A 24,850-nucleotide genomic window follows, 5' to 3' on the forward strand; every position below is an offset into this window, starting at 1 on the left:
GGAGAAAAAGAAAGAAGCCTGAATGAGTGGTGGTATGTATAGTGGAATAAAGAATGCTGGAAAATAAAAACTGTGTAATTTTCATAGAATTACATATACGAATATGGGGTTATATAAAGAATTATTGACAAGAAAAACACATTTTTTCCCTCAGAAGTTGTGAAAGCCTATCTAAAGTGAAAAATATTTTTATGTCAAAAAACTTCTGTCAAAACATGAAAAAGAAAATGGATAAAGCATAAAATTTTATTTTTTACATTTCAGTTGAGCTAACAAAGCAAAGTTCCCTGAAAATCAAAACAAAGAATGAAGAAAAATCAAGGAAGTTAAGAAAAATCTGGTGTCCAAAAGTATCTGATAATCTTAGTAAAGAAAAAAACTGGGGTTTCAAATTCTGCATAGATTGTGAAATTCAGCAGACACTAAAAATAGAAAGACTGGGTTTCTAAGAACCTTAGATAATATAATTATTAAACAGAATCTATAAAATATTTATGTGAAAGTAGTTAAACTCTTGAAGAAAAATGAGAGTCATATGCTCTTTCCACTATATCACACTGTATCTCCCATTCATACAGGATTTATCATATACCCATCCAATTTCTCATTGAAAAAGAAAGGAACAGTTAACATACTGCTATTATCAGAAAACAGAGGTAAAAAAATCAGATGAACAAAGAATGAGTTTGCCATAAGGTGATAACTAATTGAAGATTCACTTCAAGAAAGAAAAAAAAAAATTGAACCCAGGATGAAATGTAATACAAGAGGAAATGTTAGGATGAAAGATGTCAGTCAGTAAAATATTATGATGTTAGCTGGTGATAAGTCCTATGGATGGAAATAAAACAGGAGAGGGAGAGATCAAAGGGATATTCTGCATTTTTAAGTGAAATGGGCAGGTAAGGTAAAGTATGAGGAAAGACAGAAATAAATAAAAAATGAAGAAACTATGTGGATAAATTGAGGAAACAATATTCCAAAAGGAGAGGGCTGGGTAGTCAGGGAGAAGGCCTAAAGCAGGGGTATCTAGTGTGTCCTATTGATACCATTATAATCATCTGGTTATTAATTAATAACTGGAAAGGAACAAAGGAAAGCTGCAATGTACATGACTGTCCAATGAGGTTTGGGTAACATGGTTAGGTGCTTACTTGTCAGTCACAACTGGGAACAGGACATTGGCCACAGTGGGTGTGTAGGCATGGCTGCTCCAAGGATGAGATTTGATATTTAATTCCTGGAGTAAGGAGCCGTCTCTCTCTTTTGCTGCTCCTGCCTGACTCCTGGATTGAGGGGCTCGCAGGACTTGCCCATGTGACCCACACTCACGTGGACTCCACCCATTGGGCTAGTGGACTTAACTAGCCTGATGCTACATTGGACCCAACTCCACCATGGAATGGAAACTCTGGGCACTGGCCCCGCTTTTAGTTCTGCTAGAGCCCCAGCTGCACTTTTTCTAGGACTGGATTAAGGGAAATGGGACTTTGCAATTTGAGGGATATAATTCTACATAAATAAATAAATAAATAAGTAAATAAAATAAAATAAATAAATAAATAAATAAATAAATAAATAATAAACATATTCTCCTGTACAAGTCTTAGAACATTCTTTTTCTCAGGATATTGCAAGTTCCCCACTCCCACTAACAGAGAAATTCCATCCACTCACTTCGGCAACACTTGCATCTGCCAGGCAGCCAGAAGGTGTGAGTGAACCGGGAGAGGAACACTGGGAAATGAGAGCATGAAAAGCACATCAGATCTTATATGATCTTATAGGCCAAAGTAAAGATTCACCTTTTCTTAATATTAAAATGGAAAGACAGTTTTTAACAGTGACTGACATTGTTCACCTCTGAGATTATGCTATGGAAGTCAAGGACTGAAGAAGGAGAGCATCTAAGGAGACCTGTCATAACTAAGCAGGAAATAAGGATGGCTGGGAACAGGTCGTGGTAGTGATGGCAGTGAGAAGAGGTTAAATGCATACTGGGAATATTTTCTAAGGAGTGATGCCAGTATTTGTGGAGAAAGAGTGTGGGAGTTGTGAAAGATAATTCTAAACGTTTGACCCTGGCAAACAGAAAAGATAATAACTGACACTAACCGAGAAGAAGCAACCCCTCAGAAGAGCAGTTTTGGAAATAAATATCAGAAGCTGGGTTTGGAGCATTTTGTTATTGAAATGTCTACGACACTCAAATTGAGATTTGGGGCAAGCAAAGTGATAATTAGACAAATCACCCAAAAGCAAGCCCAATTAAAAATCAGTGAGATAGTATTTCCAATCCATCAAATTGGATTAAAAAAATAACTTGACAGTGCCATGAATTATCAATAATGTGAGAAAAAGGATTGTTATTTTCACTTATTTCGAACCTAAATTGTTACAACCCTTTCAGTAGAAAATTTGGCAGAATTCGGAAAGTTGCAGATACTGCTTCTTCACTATCTAGTATTGTACTCTGTCTAAAATATTTTGTTGTGATATAAAAATCAAATAGGGACAGCTTTGGAAATAATAAAATTTTAAAATATGAACATAATTAAACCTCTCTTGGTTATATAGAATTAGTTGATGCAATTTTTATAGAGAAAAGTAAAACTCTATTTTCAAGTATATTTATCTAAACAAAAAAAGTTTGAGAAGATGCAAATGAAGTGTTCATTAGTGGTTACTTTAAGCTGATATAATCACAGCATTGTACATAGTAAGACATCGCATATTTATCTGTCACTGCATTAATTGAAAAATTGTTAATCCTTAGGAACATTTTGATTCCAAAGATTTTAAAATGTTACACTGGAAACATAATAATTGCTTTTAAATACCTTTAGTTTTACATTTATTTCTCCCCTTGATTACAATTGATGCAAACATTGAGATAGATTGCAAACGATATTAAATTATTATTTGTAAATCCACTATGTTTATTTTATATAATTAGCAAACTTACTTCCAAAAATATATTAGTTAGTAGAAGCGGGATGAATTATTATTTATTAAACACCCTTGGGTGTAAAAAAGTGATGGTGTCTTTTTCTCAATGAAATAAAATTGAGATTTTATTGAATAATGCCCATTGAGCACAAAGGTCCTAAGGGATGTTTTTGAAAAAAATATTTTTTATTTGATAACTTACCAGAACAAAATTAGTTTTAAGAAGACAAATTCAATATCATTATATCTTAAATTTTTTAAAAGAATCAAATTTATTTCTTTTTTACTTCATAGAAAAAGTCCATAGAGATTCACTGTGTGCTAAAAAGCAGATTCTGGTCCATTGCACTTAGAATTGAATAAACTATCGTAGGCTGAGTGATATCTGCACAAAAAAGGATACGGCAGAAGAGCTGCATCATCTGCTGTAGAGGAGTCTGCCAGACAACAGATGCTCACCAGGTAAGATGGCACAACTCAATGAAGTGAGGGCCTATTTTTAGCTTAGTTTTTTTTCTCTCTCTCTCTCTCTATATTTAAAAAGACATGACTGAGCTTTGTGTTCATGTTTTCATAAAATGATGGCTAAATAGCACCAGCTAGAGCCAAAAACAGAGAAGGCAAGCTTCCCTATATGCTTTTGCCAGCATTGGCTCTGCTGTCCCCATCCTAAACTCATTTTGAATAAATCCTGCCAAATATGGAGAGCTGTCCCACAGGTTCTTTTATGAACCATTGACCTCTCTCTCAGACACAGGATTGTTCCCATAAATGGCTAGATTCCTATGGTACTGTCCTTGGTACTAAGGTGAGTGGAAAGAAATGCTGTCATATCCAGGAATCACTGAACTAGAAAAACTTTAAAATGGCATCAAGCCAATTATACTCTAATTTATATTTTAAAGATCAAATGAAGAAAAATATTGTATTAGTGTCAAAATCAATTGGCTATATATATTTTTTGCTCTGTAAATAATCATTCTGATTTCTTATAAATAAGAGAATTTTTCTTTTTTCTTAGTTATGATATTATTATAAATTATCTTCTTAATCATGATCTATTTCCCCCAATCAATCAGTGTTACAGAATTAGATGCTTTGATCAAATCTCTTTTCTAAATGAGTCTTCTAAATTATGGAATAATTTATAAATATATTTTTAACTTATTTTTTAATCCATCAACAACGTCATTCACATTTAAATGTTATTCACTCATATTTTAAAAGAAAGATAACATTTTTTAAACACATTGAAATATTTTTTTCCAACCTTATGATTAAAATGTATCATTAAGTTGATGGGGAGTTTTGTTTTTTTATTATACATATGGAATCTATCTCTTTTACACTATTTTTATTCCTTTGTAAATTTTTTTGTGTGTGTTTGTTTGTTAATCCTCACTGAATATATTTTCCTATTGATTTTAGATACAATGGAGGGAGAAAAAGAGAGAGGGGAGGGGAAGAGATGGAGAGAAATATCATGTGTAAGAGACATCATTTGGTTGCCTCCTACACTCACTCCAACAGGGGGCTAGAGTTTGAACCTGCAACCCAGGTACATACCCTTGACCAAGAATCAAACCCACAACCCCGTGGTCCATCAGCGGGCACTATCACCACTGAGCAACACTAGCCAGGGCTCCTTTGTAAAATCTTATGTGTGAATCTCAGAGTGTAGATTAACCTGAGAGCTTGCTTCAGTAGCATTTCATTGAGTGACTATACATTGTCACATGCTATGGAACGAGGTTATGACCACTAATAACTTATGATCACTATAATTGGGGGGAGAATGATCCAATTAGAGAGAGATTAACATGTAAGTAAATGGTCAAAAACCCCCATGGCTTCGATGAACTGTGAGAAACCATAATATAAGATGTGTGGTAGGGGAGAACATATCCATTGTTTTATCTGTTTGAGGAATTTGTTTGGGGTTATAAATACATTCTTTTATTCTTCCACTAGAAAAATAAAATAGAAGATATGTTTGTTCTTCCTTCCTTCTTTCAGAATGCTGTGAGGCTATTTGACTGTCATGGTGAAGAAAACAAACACTATTTTCGATATCATTCAAATTAAAGTAATATTTACAGCTCAGGATGGCTGGCAATGTCAACCATCTGAGCCAAATGGAAAGTGACCTAAACTCAGGCATGTTAACAGCATCATCATGAATGCTCACAGATGAGCTAGCCAAGGGAATTACTCCGGTTTCAGATTGATACGTGCCTGTGGCAACTAATTTTCTACTTTTGTGCTGGGATTATATCTTACTTGTGACCTGCTGGACTGTGGCAAGAAGTGGGTAATTAGAGGAAAATTTAGTTACACTACAGAAATGAGAAAGAGAAATTACTTTGGGAGAATTGGGTTATTCTAACAAAACAACACTTTTTACAGCTGTGTTTTCCTAAATATACTCTATTCTGACAAAAGTCAAGTATGTTAGGAAAAAAGGTAGAACTTCATAGTCAAGTGACTTAAACACTGCAATAAACAATGCTGAACAGATTGGACATGGTAGGAAAAGAAACTAAAGGTAAATATTAAAGTTCTTCTTAACTTGGAAGTTAATAACAATTTCTTATCGATTTTCTGTGAAATATCAGAAAAGGGGGGGGGGGCTGTGAAAGGATAACTCTGAGGATTTTTCTCCTTTTTCTCCTGAATAAATGAAAAAATGGTGTGTGATTTGCAGGGATAAAGAAGGTGCCAGGGGAAAGATTGTGAAGATGGAATGAGAGTTCAATTCAGAAAGTATTAAGAGTAAGTTGTGTTTAAAACTTCCAAGAGGGATGTGGCTCAGTGGCTGAGCCTTTGCCTATGAACTAGGAGGTCACGGTTTGATTCCTGGTCAGGGCAAGGGCTCAGGTTTTGGGCTCAGTCCCCAGTAGGGGGCATGCAGGAGGCAAGTGATCAAAGATTCTTTATAGTCATTGATGTTTCTATCTCTTTCTCCCTCTCCTTTGCTCTCTGAAATCAGTATATATATATATATTTTTTTTTCTGAGCAAATGTGAGGGTTCTTTATTAGCAGTAGCTTTGTTCTTGCCATACCCTTGAGATCATGTTGCTCTTCTTTTTTTATTGATTGTGGTCTCACATAATTGTCCTTATTCCCCCATTCCCATCCCAAAACCCTCCCTAGATATGCCGTCCCATTCCCCCCCACCCACTTGTCCATGGCCACTGGCTAGGCCCATATGTATGCACACAAGTCCTTTGGTTGATCTCTTCCCCTTTCCCCCATCCCCCTTATTTTCCCTCTGAGGTTTGAAAGTCTGATCACTGGTTCTCTTTCTCTGGGTTTGTTTGTGTTGTTCATTATTTCCTCTAGATGTGTGAGATCAAGACAGAAGAGATACAATTCAGAGATGGAAGATGCCTCAGCATACCAGCAGACAGCAGCCGCGGGTTGCTGAAGGATGCCCAGGACCAAACCAGAGACAGGCGGACCTGCATTACCGCCATTTGTTCACCAACCAGATCTGAAATATGGCTGGCATGTACACATAAGGAACTATCTGGAATTGAAATTGGGACGCAAAAGAACTGTTGGCCCAGAAAGGAACTCACTACAGACTGAAAATATATATTTTTTAAATCCAAGGGGAGGTGTCCAGTTGTCTTGGATCTGAGTATGGTGGCTTGAAAGAAGTTTGTGCTATAGACATGAATTTGGATGCCACTGGCATAGGCTCAATATTTAAGCCACTAGGTGGATGAGCTTTCCCTCTCCACTGTCCTTCCAGAAAAGAGCACAGAAAGAGAAGGGAAGCAGAAGAGCAAAATCCCTCCTCCTATGTTCACGGACTGCAGAGGAAGAATCTCTGAAGAAAATTCAGGAGAGTCAGAGAGAGCTGCCTCCCCAGAAGAGAGTGTTTTGAGAATAGAATGTTAAGCTTCTGGATACTTAATGTTTTGTGGGCCAAAATACAGGCTAGGCTCCTGCAGTGCATAAAGAAGCTTGATAATTAAAGCAGTCGTTGTAGGTTGCTGTGAAGAAGCAGACTTTTTTGTAAGGAGAGCTGGGGAACACTGTCAGGAGAGGAGCCACACATGATAGAGACAGGGAAACCAGCAGCAGAATAGGGCACTTACAAATCCAGAAGGAAATCTGTGAGAAATAAAGATAGTGTTGAAGGATATTGGGAGAGCAGTGATTAAGCTTTTAGGACTTGTGTCTTTATGTCACGTTTTCCCTTTGTGCATGTGACACCTATAATCACCCCACTGAATCTTATTGACTTATCTTTGTCTTCCATTCTCAGGAAGGCACTAGTATATGGGCTCTCAATAGAAAGCCTCCGGTACTTTTTTCATCTTGCCTGAAAGTTCTCCTCACTTCCCCTGCTCATCCACAGGCATCTGGTTAGGATCCAGGATTCCTGCCAGGTGCGCTCTAACTTTGCTACAGTAAACAGGGAGGAGTAGTTGTATCATTTATTTTTTCTCTTGTCAAAGAAGAAGATAAACTAATTTATGTTTCATTAACATGCATATTACACAAAATTAAGTATTACATGATGAATTATATTCATAATAATTATACATCATTCACTTGGTGTCACAAAATAGAGTGCATTGAATAATACAATTATGTAGTCTGAACCCTAGCTTCATAATAGAGATGACGATATAAGAATGAAAGGGTTACAAAAGATTTTTATTGAAACAAATAACTCGCAGTTGTGTTTCATGATGTAAAAGGGAATAGAATATTGCATTTTATATGCAGAATAAATATGTTTCCCTTTCTCCATGGATATTTATGTTACTTCAGAAGAAACTCACTTGAACCTAAAGCAGTAGTACATTCTGTGAATGCGGGGATTTGGTCCATTTTCTGGGCTATTACAAATGTGAGGCCATGTAACTTTGAGAAATATCCTTCAGGCAGTGTTCCAAAGTGTAACAACTAAACTTATTTATATTGATAAAACAAAAAACAAAAAACTAATACTTTGCGTATTTAAGCTGAGATATACTAGAAGGGCATCAGAATATCTAGGTCTTAGCTATCTCCCAGAGTTTAAAAAACAATTGTACCAATATTGCAGATATTTACATATGTCATGCACCAACTAACCATAGGAACACATCTGAGAAATGGTCCTTAGGTGATTTTGTCATTATGTGAACATCATAGAGTGCACTCACACAAACCTAGATGATATAGCCTACTACTCACCTAGGCTAGATGCTATAGTCATTTGCTCTTAGGCTACAAGCCTGTATAGCATGTTCCTGTACAAAACAACATGATATTAAATCAAGGGCAAGAGAAAATGATGCAACCAAAAGGCATGGTAAACAGAAGATGTATAAGTCTGCTCTGTTGTTTTACAGTAAATTTTTTTATTAGTAGAAAAAATATACTCTAAAACAATAACATGTAGTATAATCCTATCTAATAAAGAGAGAATATGCTAATTGACCCTCATGCCATTGCAAAGATGGTGGCACCCACAGCCAATAAGGAGGGAATATGCTAATTGACTGCTCAGCCCTCAAAGATGGTGGCACCCACAGCCACAAGATAGCAGCGCCCAGCCCCCTCAGCCCTGCCTGGACAACAGGTACCCAGCAAGTCCCCGCCCACTCCCCCTGGCAGGCACAGCTTCTCCCTGCACCTACCTCCAGAGTCCCCCAGCCTGTTCAGGCTCCCAGCCACCCAGGGTTGGCCCGAAGTGCAGGCAAGCCTGGTATGGCAGCTGCCCAGCCTCCCAGGGCCTCCTGAGGCTCAGGTAACCAGGGCCAGCTGAGGCTTGTGCTGCTGGTAATGGCAGCAGCAGAGGTGTGATGGGGCATCACCTTCCCCTGATCACTGGGTCACTTCCCGCCTCTAAGGACTCCTGGACTGTGAGAGGGGGCAGTCCAGGCTGAGGGACCCCTCTGTCCAGTGCATGAATTTTTATGCACTGGGCCTCTAGTAAATACATAAACCAGTAACAGTCATTTATTGTCATTATCAAGTATTAGGTACTGTACATAATTGTATGAGTTATACTTTTATACCACTGGCAGCGTAGGTTGGTTACAGCAACATCACCACAAACATGTGAATGATGTGTCGTACTCTGAGTCCATGAAGGATACAATATCACTGGGTGATGGGAATTTTTCAGCTACATTATAATCTCATGGAAACACGGTCCTATTTTGTGGTCCATCATTGGCAGGAACATTGTTATGTGATGCATGACTTCTCTTTAATCTTGGAAGTAATCAACATTCTTCTTCTACCTGGCTTATATTGACAATTATAAAATTTTCTAGCTTTTTATTCATAGGTAAATTTCATGGTATAATTTTTTATACACAGAAATAAGTATCCACATGTCAAACCACTAAGTGAAAAATCATTGGAAAAAGAGTGAGCACTTCAAAAAAAAAAAAAAAAAAAAAAAAACCTTCACTGTCCACTCACAGCCATGTTCTCTCACGAGGTGACTCTCCATCTGGAGCAGAGCTCTGGGTGTGAGTGCACCTGAGGCCCTGAGCTGCTCTCGCAGGAAATTCCCTCTGATTGGCTGTCACTTTCCCTCATACGTGGGACTTGCATAGCAGCTGGATAACCTCTTTATTCTCTATAGATTTCAAATAATTCCTCCAAGAAAGACATTTTTATTAGTTTGTCAAAGCTGGTAGGACTATTGTTTGAATCTCAAGTTGAAAAGTAAGATGGTGAATTGTGAGAAAGTACAAACTCAGAATCTATTAGTGAGTCTGCTTGCATTAATCAGATCTTTATAGAGACAAATGAGAATTTGCATATCTTGAAGGAGACGTGTTTCTTTTGCTCTATCTCTTCAAAGCCCTGTACCATAAAAGTGATCCCTAACCCTAGCTGGTTTGCTCAATGGATAGAGCATCAGCCTGCAGACTGAAGGATCTGGGTTCGATTCTGGTCAAGGGCACATGCTAGGCTTGATAACTTGATCCCCATTAGAGAGCATGCAGGAGACAGCCTATTAATGATCCTCTCTCATCATTGATGTTTCTATTTCTCTCTCTCTTCCTTCCTGTCCGAAATCAATAAAAATATATTTTTAAAAAGTAATCCCTTAAGCAGATACTTTGCATACACCTCTTAGTTTACTCACCATAGATTATAGAACTTCTGAACAGTATAAAAATACATGGAAGTTTATAATTGGGGAAATTAACAAATCCATGTTTTACTCATTTTCTCTATTGGTTCTTGTAAAACAAATTCTGAATTGAGAAATTTGCTTTATACATTCTTGCACTGAAATCATGTTAAGTCAAGATTATCAGACTAACCTACCCATGGGGTTATGACAAGTGATCTGGAGTGCTTGGGATGGGCCAAGATTTCCAGAAAACGAGGCTATTTAATATTGCTGATGTTGTGTTTATGATATTTAGGCATTCACTTGTTAGGGATTAGTTAATTCTGCTGTTTAATCCAAATATAGGATTGACATTATGCTTCAAAACACACTAAGAGTTTTGAAATATTTTAAAACTTTGGAAATATTTATGGGGCAATGATTTCTTAACCCTAAGATACAAGTATAAAATCAATATAAATCTGAGTATTTTATATCTGCTCTGAACTTCCAGATAACCTAAATGCCTATTGGTCCACCTGTGATTTGGTAGAAAACATAGTGCCTTATAGTGAGAAGTACTGACTCTTGCTTTTTAAATCCTGCTTTCCTTGCTCTACACTAATGTGAAAACAATGACCTCACACAGATATTGCTAGGATTGAATCACAAAATCTATGTAAAAGGAAAACTGAATGGCTGGTCCATAGAAGACAATGAATATCTTTTGTCATGTGGCTTTGAATGAATGAAATGAAGGGTACTTTTATCTCAACAAAGTATAAGTGGCCCTCATTATTCATGGATTACATATTTACAAATGTGCCTACTCATCAAAATTTATTTGTAACCCCAAAATTAATACTAATGGCACTTTTGTGCTCATTCATAGACATGTACAGAGTGATGAAAAATTTGAGTCACCTGACACACATAATAGTTAAATAAGATTACACACAATTAGTTATCACAGTGTAAACAAGTATCCTTTTATGTTTTGGGTTATTTTGTTGTTGGTGACTTAGTTGTTTAGAATAGTCTAGCAGTGTCTAGTGTCACTCAGTTCAAGAAGGCTAAAAGAAGATTAATGTATTAGATGAACTTCATTCAAGCATCTGGACAAAAGGGAAGCCTAGTACACTGCAGGTGGGAATGCCGACTGGTGCAGCAACTCTGGCAAACAGTATGGAGTTTCCTCAAGTAGAAAAATGGAACTCCCATTTGATCCAGTGATCCCTCTTCAAGGAATATATTCTAAGAAACCCAAAACACCAGTCAGAAAGAATATATGCACTCCATGTTCTGTGTTTTTTAATAGCTAAGATTTGGAAACAGCCCAAGTACCCATCAGCAGATGAGTAGATATAAAAGCAGTAGGACATTTACACAATGGAATACTATGCATCTGTAAGAAAAGAAGGATTTCTTACTATTTGAGACAGCATGGAGGGACCTAGAGAGTATTATGCTAAGCAAAATAAGCCAGTCAGAGAAATTTAAGTATCACAGGATCTCACTAATATGTGGAATCTAATGAACACAACAAACTGATGAAAAAAATAAATCCGGAGACATAAAACATGAAATAGACTATGGAATCAGAGAGAAGGTGAGGGTTTGGGGTGGGTAGGGAGAGATTAACCAGGAAATTTATATGCATATTACATAGCTTATGGACATAGACAATACTGTGGTGAAGACCTGGGAGGGGCAGGTGTGGGGTGAGAGGGTTAATGAGAAAAAAGGGGGATATCTGTAATACGCCCAACAATAAAGATAAATTAAAAATGAAAAAGAGAATATAAATATTTGGAAAAACAAAACAAGACAATAAGAAGACATCACTGGAGGACACAAAAGCTTTCCTGAAAAATTAACATGTAATAATACACTTCAATATTTATTTGGTGGGGTTCCACCCCCTTTACTTTAGCCATGAGTTTTTCACTTTCATCTCTTTTCAGGAATATGTTCCTTAAGGAAAATATCAGTAATGCCTGCAGATATAGATTAATAAATTTCATTGCAGATGGGAAAAACATAGTGTAAAATAAAACTACTCCAATCCTGCCCTAACTGGTTTAGTTCAGTGGATAGAGTCGGCCTGCAGACTCAAGGGTCCCAGGTTCGATTCCAGTCAAGGGCATGTACCTGGGTTGCAGGCACATCCCCAGTAGGAGGTGTGCAGGAAGCAACTGGTCGATGTTTCTCTTTCATTGATGTTTCTAACTCTCTGTCCCTCTCCTTCCTCTCTGTAACAAATCAATAAAATATATTAAAAACCAAACAAAAAAAAAACACCCTACTCCAATCCCTTTTGCTGATATCTACAAGCAGTGGCCATTTGATGCACTTGCTAGGGTTGAGTAGTGGCCAAGACTGAGGGTAGGGAGTGGATAGACAGAGCAATAGAAACAGAGACTAACCCATTCCCTGGACCAAGTAATGCATTCCATCCACTCCTTTTTCATAGTTGCTCCCAGTCCCCGCTTAGCATGCTGAAGGAAAATGAATAAAAGGTGTTCAGCGGCATAGTGTTTGCTTCTCCAGACACTCTCTACTTCTTGACATCCTAACCTGGGTCTTTCTGTTGATCTCAAAGCAGTGTTAACCAGAACAACGCAAATGGACAAATAAATTGTCTTATATTCCTATCATTGTTACATAATTATCCACATTATACTAAATAAATCTCAGAAGCAATATTTAAAAAAAAAACATCACAAAAGAAAACATAATGTGAATCTCATTTAAAAATAATTTAAAATAGGAAAAGCTATACTATTTTTAGATAATTTAGAAAAGCTTTTACAAAGAAGGACAGATAATCATGAAAATCCTGATGGTCATTAACTCTAGAGACAGAGAGCTGTGATCAGCTGCAGGTATTCATTTCACAAATATCCTTTGACGACTTAAATGCATATATATTATGCACTCTGCCCACTATTTCTCAATAAAATTACATTAAATGATGATACAGTTTTACAGACACTATTTTCTCAGCCATGTTAAGAATGCTTGAAATGTAACATTGAATGAAAATAGGGTTCATAAAAACCAAGTTTTAAGAAACAATTTCCCCGCCCCCCCCCCCCCCGAGTTTGTAATATAAAAATAAGCTCACAATTGTTTGTATTGGGAAAATATCCAAAACTACATATTACATATAGGATTTTACATTTAAAAAACAAACTAAAGGATGTAGTAATTGCAAGCATAATCTTGACAACAAAAGTTCAAAGCAATTAACAGTGCATCTGGGAGTTTTTCTCCTCTCTTTTACAAAATAAGATATTGCACACCTTTTTTCTTGTTGTTTTGTTATCTAATAATAAGCATATTCAAGTTACTTCTTAGGAAGCTATACACCTTCATAGTCATAGCAATCACAAGCTGAAATTATATAACATTCAATAATATCAGCCATGGCCTCAGCGTGGTTTATATGATTATCCTGGGGCATGTAGCTAACACTTGGACCCTCAGGGAATTGTATCATTTGATGTGACAATTGTGCAATTTTGAGGTAAGGCCCTCTAAGAACAGTACCAGGAAAATTTTCACTGTGGCTAAAATGAGTTGATAGGCTCCCTGGAGGTGAGAGGAGATAGGAAAGAAAGGATAGGTTTTAAAAAGTGCAATAAAATCAAACTTTATCCATTACTTAGTTTTGTAAGAAACTATTCTCTATTGAGCATCCCAACTAACTTCTGAACAAGGTAGATAAATTAAAATTTATTCTACTTTAATTCTTTCAGTATTCAATATTCATATTCCTTACCTAGAATGGAAACCTTAAAATGCTGGCTTATAAAAAATAAAATAAGTAATTTACTGGGCCACCAGATAAAGAAGAAAATAACATAAATGGCATGAACTGTTGATCCCTTGTTTCTTCTTATGTCTGCACCTAAATAAGTTTGATTAAGCCACTTCCCTAGTAAAGGGTTTCTAATCCCTTAAATTGGGTCAGAGGTTACAATAACCTCAATATGAACGCTGTAGTAGATTAAAAGGAGGTGCAAGCCATTCATGTTTGCCTATTTAGGTCCAGTGTGAGATCACTCAGTCTGCAGGGGTTCTTCTGTTGAGCTCTCAGAGGTAGTTGAGGACTTGTATGCAATAGAAGAGAATAAGCTCTCTTTGTTCTTAAGTTTTATGGAATTCAGAGCTTTCTGACTTGTAGTTGAGACTTATAGTGGACAACTTGTCTATATTCAGAGAGAAGAAAGGATAAACCTTCTCGGCAAGTCTGCCAGCGTTGTTGGAAGCAGTATAGGAATACACAAACAATTTAGCAGTGGCAGCCCAGCCCAATTCATGAGTATTAATCAAAATCATCTGATTGATTCCCCCTCATCCTATTCCTAATGTTGGGATCAGTGGTTTATCTACCTAGTTCCATTCTAAGTCTATCCACACTAAGAATGATCATTTATCCACTCTGGCCTTTCTACCCCTTGCATACAACTATAGGCCTGGTGCACAAAAATTCATACACTCGGGGGGTCCCTCAGCATGTCCTGCACCCTCTCACAGACCATGGGCCCTCGGGGGCTGACCGAGGGAGACAACCCATGGGCTGATCAGGGGACAGCACCAGCCAGCGATTGGCCAGTCTCATACCCTATCATCCTGCTAGTACTGCCAATGGCCTCCAGTGGTGTGGTCAGGGGACTTGGAGGCAACCAGTGGTGTGGTCAGGGGAATAAGCCAGTAGTGAGTGGCCAGCCCTGCCCCCTGATCAACCCATGGCCACTGCCAGTTGCCACTGCCACTCAATAGCCATTCACTCTGTCTGCTGGCACCTACTTTGGCTGGCCTGCCACCCATTCACTAGCCCCACCCACCAGCAACTGGTCATTTGACTGTTTGGCCAATTTGCATATTAGGCTTTTACTATATAGGATTGTCCTCCATACCAATAACATGTATCACCTATAGTCACATTGCAGCACTACCATGGGTTTCTCCAGTTTCCACCATGGCTTACTACAGTTTTTATGTCTCCAGCAGAATAAGAGAGGCAAACAGTATTTAGGTTTATGCATTCCTTCCGGAATCCCCCATCACTCATCAGTCTTCACACAGACGTTGGATAAAACAGTTTCGCATTCCCTACATTTGCATAATGCTTTATGACTTAACTTATTTTTCAGGAACATTTTAGTTTTACTGTATGCTGGCTATAAAGACTATGCCCCAAGCATTGTATTACACTTTTAAGGAGTAATATAGTTTTCCCATTAAAATAAAGGTATTCATTTTATAAAAACTTACTGCAAATAGTGGTTATATATATCCAAAGCAACAGAAAAAGTACAATCTCCAAAACACTGTCTGGTTCTAGCTGCATAATATTTCCACTTGATTGTGAAAGGTACATTTTCATTTACGGTCATGTTCTGTTTCTCAGGAGGCCCTATTTGTCCCGGGTGTAACTTTTAGTATAATAAGGAAGGGAAAATGTCATTAGTCTTCAAGCATATGGCTTGTGGTGCCTGATTATCTATCTATCCCAGGAGCTTTGGTGCTGGAGCTTCATGGGGTGAGTCTGTGGTGTCCCATAGCTTCCAGGTACTACCATGTGATTTAGCTGCTTCTTAACTATCCTTCCCTCAATAAGAGCTATGGAGTTTATGTTTCATTCTTCCTTGGAGGGATTCCTTTAAAATTTCTCCTTGCTTTGAACCCGTATTTTGGGTAGCAGGAATCATTTTACGGTTTGGCATGCTCTCAGTGGCCTCATTCTATAGTAAGTGAATAATTATTGGAATTTTGGGAGTTCTTTGCGTTGTTTGCTTTTGCTCGTATTCAGGTAAAAATTGTCTCTAAACAAATACATCTGACCAGCATTGGAGACTACTGTACTTTTAATGTAGAAGACACCCGGTGGATTCATTTCCCCTCCCTCTATATTGAGCACTACCAACTATATTTTTACCTTAAATTTTTCATCTGAACAAGAAAAAAATCACACAATTTACTGTTTTCCACTTTGAAATTCTCTGTTTCTGGTATTTACTTTCTTCCTGGTGTTTACTTAAGACTCAACTACTAAAAACTCAACTTAAATATTAGGGAGGAATTCTATTCAAATGAACAAAGATTTCATGGATGCTTATTTTGTTCTAGAAAAGTAAAGTAAAAAATGATGTTAACAATCCTATTAATAATCTATCTTTCAAAATAGGAGATAGATTAGTTTAAATGTGCATAAATATTATATTGTAAATTCATATGTAAATATATATAATAAACGATATTTGCCTTCTATATTAATATATAGTATACATATAAAACACAGCATAATATGTAAACATCTACTCTAATAAAAGAAAAACATGCAAATTGACCATACCTCCACTATGTCTACAAGCCACGCCCACAAGCCAATCAGGAGTGAGTATGCAAATTAACCAAACCAAGATGGCTGTGGCCACAAAGTGAACAGAAGGCTTGGGTTTCCCCAACAATGGAGGAAGTAAAGATTCCTGGCTGGCCCTGGCCTTCTCTCAAGCCTACAAAGTTTTAATTATAGAAGATAAATAAATCCCAGATATCAGGGTCTTTGCTTAGGTTGCTGGGAGGCATGGCCAGCCTTCAAATCACCACAGGTTCCTTGCCCAGGCTGCCCCACACCCCAAGGGAACCTCCACCATGATCCAGAACACACTTCAGGGCAAATCAGCTGGCCCCCACCAGTGCACCAGGCCTCTATCCTATCTAATAGAAGAGTAATATGCAAATTGACTATCACTCCAACACACAAGATGGCTATCCCCATGTGGTCTAATATGGCTGCCCTCATGTCAACACAAGATGGCCACCCCAAGATGGCCAGAAGGGGAGGGAAGTTAGGAGGAATGAAGCCTGCAAGGGCAGGCAGTGGGGGAGATCAGGCCAGCAGGGGAGGACAGTTAGGGGAAACAGGCTGGCATGGGAGCAGTTAGACATCAATTAGGCTGTCCGGGGAGTGGTTAGAAGGTGATCAGGCTGGCAGGTAGAAGTAGTTAGGGGCAATCAAGAAGGCAGGCAGGTGAGCAGTTGGGAGATAGTAGTCCTGGATTATGAGAGGGATGTCAGACTACCCATTTAGACACCAGGATTGGGTCTAAATGCGCAGTTTAACATCCCTTGAGGGGTCCCAGATTAGAGAGGGTACAGGCTGGGCTGAGGGACAACCCCACCCCCTGTGCACAAATTTTGTGCATTGGCCCTCTAGTTTATAAATAAATATCTATCCACTTTATAGTAATAGTCTGTTTTTGGTTGGTGTGGGGGAGTTACTTTTGCCCTAGAATACAAGTTGAAAGGATTCACTGAGCAAGAACATAGAAGCCTTGATATTTTCTATAATATACTATTAAATAACATGTTTATCCACAGAAACTCAGGCATTTTTCTTGCTCATTCATTTCAGTCCATTATACATATTAAGTATTATCACTGACTTAGGAATACTATTAAACTGAGATAATATTGCTTCTTCCTGCTTACTGAATGTGCAACTGGACACTACAGTGAATGTTCAGTAGTTGCCAGTATAAATGCACCACAGTGCACTAGTAATAACCAAATTGCTACATGACTATAGCAATTAAATCAAATGTATAATTTGTGAATTAAAAAAAAATACATGTTTTTTAAATGCAATGCACTTACTAACATTCATACTATAATATAATAATAATAATAATAATAATAATAAACAGCTTAGCTGTTGACCACTCAGAAGAAAATGTAATGGGCATATCAACATAGTATATCTTCAAATAGAGAGAACTATTTTTGGGAACATCATGAAATAAAGAACTAACAAAAGCAACCAAAAAGACAATATATAATTGTCAAATATGAAATTTTCATTTATCTCATGTAGTATAAATTTGTTCATACTTAGGCAATTATCAAATTATTGTATGTTGTATGTTCTTTAAAATAGAATGTGAGATTCTTGTCTGCCCCCTGCTAGATATTTCTTATTATAAAATTGAAAGAACATTAGGCACTCAAGATGCTTTGACTGATTGTCTCACATCATAGCTTTGTTTGAAGTTCAATTTTTATTGAATTTCTTACTGTTGTGTTTCAGAATATTTATTTCCTTATCTCATTATCATTTGTTCTTTATAATGAAAATTATGAACTTATCCAAATGTCGGTGCTCTGTAAATACCTATCCTGTTATTTTTTTCTATAACTCCTATATGTCAAGGGTTCCTAGAAAATGTTATTGTTGTGCATCCAAGTCTTACATTTTAGAATTATACCTTCAATTCAGAGTTAGAGAGCTTTTTTCCTTGTTCTGGCAGGGTAGCTGATTCAGGATGTCTGATGGAAAATTATAGCCATTCATCAAGAAAGGCAGGGGAGTCATCTTTTATCATAAAACCTTAGGCTTCTGGATGATTGTAAACTATCCCAGACAGAATTACTCCCATTGTACTCCTCAGGGGTTTCTTGCTTCTCAGAAAAGAAAAACAGAGATAGTAAAGTTTGTTTGTTTCTTAACCACTCTCTATCTGGAGACTCCAAATATGCCCTTGCTTCAGATGTCTTCAAGAATTTAAATCCTTTTCTCAGAAGCTTTAAATTGTAGAATTCAAATCAGTATGACTTATAATGTGGTCTAGTCTATTGTTGAATCTACTTTACACCCAGGAAAGGCATTAGTTTATGAATAGATGTGGTGGTTGGCTACTGAAAAGACTAAAGAGATAGAAAATTTTCATTTTGCTTTTATTTTTTAAAACATAGTTTTATTGATTTCAGAGATGAAAAGAGAGGAAGAAAAATTTAGAAACATCATTGGTGAGAGGGAGTCATCAATCAGATGCCTCCTACACACCCCTAACCTGTGTCTAAGCCAGCAACCTGGGCATTTGCCCTGACTGGGAATGGAGCCCTGACCTCCTGGTTCATAGGTCAACACTTAACCACTAAGCCATGCTGGCTGAGCTTCACTTTTATAGTAGTGATCTGGTGCATGGATTTGTCCACATTGAAAGGGAATTAATTAGCAAGTGGATAATGGGGTGGGACTGGGTGAAACGGGCCAGACAAGCCCTGGAGCCAACCTCCCGAGGCCTCCCTGGCATCTGCTAAGTGAGCAGGTCCCTCAGGCAGGTGGGGGTCCCTCAGATTGGCTGTGGGGATCAGGCCAAAATTGGCTCTCTGATATCACCAGAGGTGTCCCAGAGTGTGAGAGGGCATTCTGCAAAGTTGCTGTCATACAGGGTGTGGAATGCAAACACAAGTGTGCAGTAAACCGGATTTGGGGCCAACAGTGCCCCAGCAACAACATAACCCACGGCTGAATGTGGAATCACTCGGCCCTGCAAGGAATCAGGCTCCCTCCTCTCTGGTTTTGGGGTGCGTCACCTGAGAACCTCTGCTGCCAAGTCACTGAAGTTCAGCAGCTCGTGCATTGAGTGTCTGCCCTCCGGTGACCAGTGTGCATCGTAGTGACCAGTTGGACAGTCAGACACTTAGCGTATTAGCCTTTTATATATATATATATATATATATAGATAGATAGATAGATAGATAGATAGATAGATAGATAGATTTCCCCCCCTCAATAGGTGGACTCATATACAGCAACTTATCTGGTTAGCTACCCAAGAACCATGATGGATCACACTGTTTCCACCACTTGCAACACAGAAGATTCTCTCCATTTTTTGTGAGAACTCTTGTATGACAACTTTTATTACTTTAATTTGGCTGGTAAAGTAGAAATAAAAGCTAGTGGTTTGCTAAGAATGACTGACATACTGTAGCCTTGTATTTTTGCTCACCATATTTCCCTTCCTCACCATATCTATATATTTTTATTCTCCAAATTTGAAATTCTAGTTTTTTTAGTACTAGTAGGAAAAAATAAATTGTGCCATCATAATTCAAAAGAAAGATCACTTAATATTAAATAAGTAAATGGTAACTTATAACAAATTTAAAATTTTTTGCCTGAAAAGGGTGTCTCCTCTTTTAAGGCAATGTTTAAAAAATTGGTGTAAAAAAAACAAAACCTAACTTTATTTCAGGTTAGAAAATTTCTAAAGTCAGGTGCCAATAAATTTCACTACAAACTAAAGAAATGTAATTTTACTACTAATAACAATATATAATAGATGATATCTTAAATTGTCAACAAGTTTTTCCACTCCCACACGCTAGAGCCATTGTGGAATAAAACTCAGTAAAACCAGAATGAGAGGAGAAAAAGTCAAGAGTAACTGTTTTATATGTCTCTGGCTAAGAAAACAAACTTAACCTGATTGCAATACAATTGTCTTCAGAAATTCAATTAAGATAAATAACATTTATGGATGTCATTTATCAACAGATAACCGGTGACATACATTTTCAGACATTAGAAAATTTTCCACTATGTATTTGGCTTGAGCCACACATATCAGTTCAAGCTTTGCTCCTCCTTATAGGCATTTTTCAGACAATTCCTTTCTAAACATTTACTCAACAAATATATATTGAATACATTTTATGTTCCTCTCAAACAGAAGAAAAATAAGCAACAATATCTGTCCTCAGAGAGTTACATTCTAGGAAGTGTAATAGCTATATTTGTTTTAGGTACATAGACAACTGTATAAGGTAATAAATTTATTGTTTCACCTTGACTATGGAAAACAAATTAGGATACATAATTTTGACATTTACCCTAATTATAAAAGTTTCCCATTCACACTTCTCTTTATTCTTTATCACCAAATTTAATTCAGATTATATTGAAATGCTTCTTGTATTCTTATTAACTGTTTTAAATTATTTCTGAAAGTGAAATAAAACATACAAATAAAATCCCTGTGAGCAATATCATATAATACCTCTAATTTGAGAACCAAACTAAATAAAACCTACTAAAAATTTATATTTCCCATTATCTCAGGCATTGACATTTTCATAAACTATATAAATACATATTTATACCAAGCAGGCAAGATGATTCATGTTAGAAAGCTCTATTACTGTAGAAGTCAAGAGAACTGGGATTGATTTATTTCTCTTTTATTGGTCTTATATGTACTCATGCAAAAGGCTGATCACTACAGGTTACAAATTATTTTAAAAAATGTATTTTTACCAAATATAATGTATACATTTTACATAATTTTTAGTTTATTGTTGATATTTGCTAATTAATTCATTATTTTGCTTTTTTTTTTAGATGTCAGAGTTTCCCAAGCTCCTTACCACCTTGTTAACTTAATTGTATATTAACTTAGTTTTATTAGTTATTAGCCAAAAGTAATCCTATATAATATACAGTGTTACTATCCTCTTTTGAGAGATGAGGAAACTGAGCTTCAGGGATACTAAATCATTTGAGTAAGTATCACCATCATAAGTAACAGTCCTTACATGTCAACGTACCAGGGGTCCTCAAACTTTTTAAAGTGGGGGCCAGATCACGGTCCCTCAGAGAGCTGGAGGGCCGGACTATATGAACTACTAATTCCTACTGTAACACCTCGGCTGCACTCACTGCCCAAAAAACCTGGCGGGCCGGATCAGACTCCTCTGCGGGCCGCATGTGGCCCGCGGGCCGTAGTTTGAAGACCCCTGATAGACAAACATCACAGTTGAAATAATCACCATTCATTATGGATGGCATGGGGATAAAAACATTTGTATTATAGTATATTCAAATGGAGATATTCATTTTTAAAATGTGTTTAATACAATAGGTGACAAACAGAACATAGAAAAAATTTATCCAAATGGAATTTAGAGCATGAAGAAAAACTCTCTTTGGCTATTATCTCAAAGGGCTTAAAGGAGTTGGGAGATAGAATGAGTTTTCTCAGAAAATTGAGATATTATTAAAGAAGCAATATTTGTACATTCATAGATTTTAGAATTGAAAGACCTTTGAAAGATTACTGTGTTAGGCAGAATAATGGCCTCCAAAGACGTCAATAAGTATCCCGTCAATAAGTATCCCTGGAAGATGTGAATATATTATAAATGTGATTAAGAATTTAGACCTTGAGATGGGGATTTTTTTCTGGATTATCCAAGTGGGCTCATTCTAATCTCATAATCCCTATTTTACAAGAGAACCTTTCACATATAGAGTGAAAGAAAGTATAAGAGATGAAATAAAACAAGATGTAGGAGAGAATGAAGCTCGAGAGAGATTTGGCCAGCCTTTGCTAGCTTTGAAGATAGTGTTATGGGGGCCGTGAGCCAAAGAATCTGATATACAAAACGGACTAGTTTTCAAATGACAGCCAGCAAGGAAATAGAAACCATAGTTCTACGATAGCAGGGAACTAAAATCTGTCAATGATGTGAATGAGCAAGGAAACAAGTCCTCTCCTAGAACTTCCAGAAAAGAATGTAACCAGCTTCCAAATTTCCTGTCTACCAGTATTGGACTTCCAACCTACAGAATTATAAAATAATAAGTTTGCATCATTTTAAGCTCCTTAATTTGTGGAAGTTGTCATGGAAACAATAAAAAATCTAATACACCATCTGAAGAAAATCATAAAAACTAATATACTGCCTGAATAAAATTTCTTACACAGTAGGTAAATTATTTGTCTCTTCTATGTGTAAGGGATTACATTTTAGATACGTTAAGTGAAAACTTTATGTACAACATAATTATAGTATGATTATTGCATTTGAAAAATTTCAAAATGACATTTTTCAAATCTCTATCGATAATATATTCTAGTGAATAAAATGCTTCTTAGAAAAAACTTAAGTCTCAGTAAGAAGTCTTTCAACTTCATATATTCAATTTTTTCATAAAAATTATACAATGTTTGAGCTAGAGGCATTTGATGATAATCACTATCAGTTCTGTAAGTTTAAAGATAAGTATGTATAGTCACGAAATTTATATATATAAACCTCAGTTTTCCAATTTAGGAGATACATTTTTACATTAAAAACCTACTTTTCTTCAGTGTCCATATATATGTATGTTCTATCATCAGGTCATATAAGGAACTTCACCCCAGATTTATACGAAGCTTCTTAGCCCTATTCCACAGCCTGATTGTAGAATCAAATACTAAAGAAAGATGTGAACCTGAATTCCAACATAAAAAACAACTGTAATAATTTATTGTGAACATGATTCATTATATCATCACTAAAATGGGAACAACAAGCTGTATTACAAGGGCCATATGGCCTGCACTTCTCAGACCATATTTTAAAAACCTTAAACCCAAATTGTGACAAGTATCTATAAAGGGAATTTATTTAAACTCCCTTAAAAATGCAAATGCATTCATAATTTTAAGTCTACACATATATTTTACTACTGACTTGGACTTTGAAATAGTTTCAATTTTCCTTCAAATTTTTTAAAAATAAATTTTTATACTTATTTTATATAAGGGGTTCAGTTTTTTAACTGGACAAACAAATTCAGCCTCAGGAAACTTAGATGTATGGAAGAAGAGTTTAGTATATGATCATTGATAGATAATAAAATCTTTATTCTATATAATAAAAGCCCAGTGACTGAAATTGAAACAACCAGGATGACCAGAGACCAGAAAACCACATCCCCTCAGCCCAGCTGGCCCCACATCCCAAGGAGTGTTTAGGAGTGATAAGGCAGGCAGGAAGAGTGGTTAGGGGATATCAAGCAGGCAGACAAGTGGTTAAGGGCCATCACGCAGGCAGGCAGAAGCATTAGGAGTGATGAGGCAGGCAGGCAAGTGGTTAGAGGCAGTCAGTCAGGCATGCAAAGTGGTTAGGGGCAATCAGGCAGGCAGAGAGAGGCAGTTAGGGGTGATCAGGCAGGCAGGCAAGTGGTTAGGGGCAATGAGACAGGCAGGCAGAGTGGTTAGGAGTGATCAGGCAGGTAGACAGAGGCATTAGGGGCAATCAGGCAGGCAGGCAAGTTGTTAGAGGCAATCAGGCAGGCTGGTGAGCAGTTAGAAGCCAGCAGTCCTGGATTGCAAGAGGGATGTCCTATTGCCAGTTTAGGCCTGATCCACTGCGGGATCAGGCCTAAACCAGCAGTTGGACATCTCCTGAAAGGTCTTCCCTCTCACCTGGATTGTGAGAGGGTGCAGGACGGGCTGAGGGACACCCCCCTCAATTCACGAATTTCATGCACTGGGCCTCTAGTGGAATAATAATGAAAGGACAGATGAGTATCAACATGCTTTTTTCTCTTAGTCGTCCTTAAATTACTGATAACAAATCTAAAGCATATCACTTCTTCTTTCCTCCAATTAATACATGAAATGAATACTGGGGAAAGCTAAGGAATGACATCCTAATTCTAGGATTCCCAAACCTCATCCTTATTCCATTAATTAAAGTTGGTATTTGACATAAAACCAGATTGTAATACAGCTGTAAATCACTTCCACACTCATAATTTCAACTTTTTTTGAGAGAACTGGGTCAGGAAAAATTCTTAATGATAATTTAGGTTCAAATTCTTTGAAGTTATAGCCAAAGTCACCATACATATATATATATATATATATATATATATATATATATATATATATATATATATATATATGTGTGTGTGTGTGTGTGTGTGTGTGTGTGTGTGTGTGTGTGGTTGCCACCTTTATGAAGCAATATTTCCATGTTTTTTTAAATTTATTTTATTGATTTTTTTATAGAGAGGAAGAGAGAGGGATAGAGAGTTAGAAACATTGATGAGAGAGAATCATCGATCAGCTGCCTCTTGCACACCCCCTACTGGGGACATGCCCGCAACCATGGTACATGCCCTTGACCAGAATCGAACCTGGGACCTTTCAGTCCGCAGGCCAATGCTCTATCCACTGAGCCAAACC

This window comes from Pipistrellus hanaki (genome assembly GCF_964339955.1).
Source record: "Pipistrellus hanaki genome assembly, chromosome: 3".
Classification (NCBI taxonomy): domain Eukaryota; kingdom Metazoa; phylum Chordata; class Mammalia; order Chiroptera; family Vespertilionidae; genus Pipistrellus; species Pipistrellus hanaki.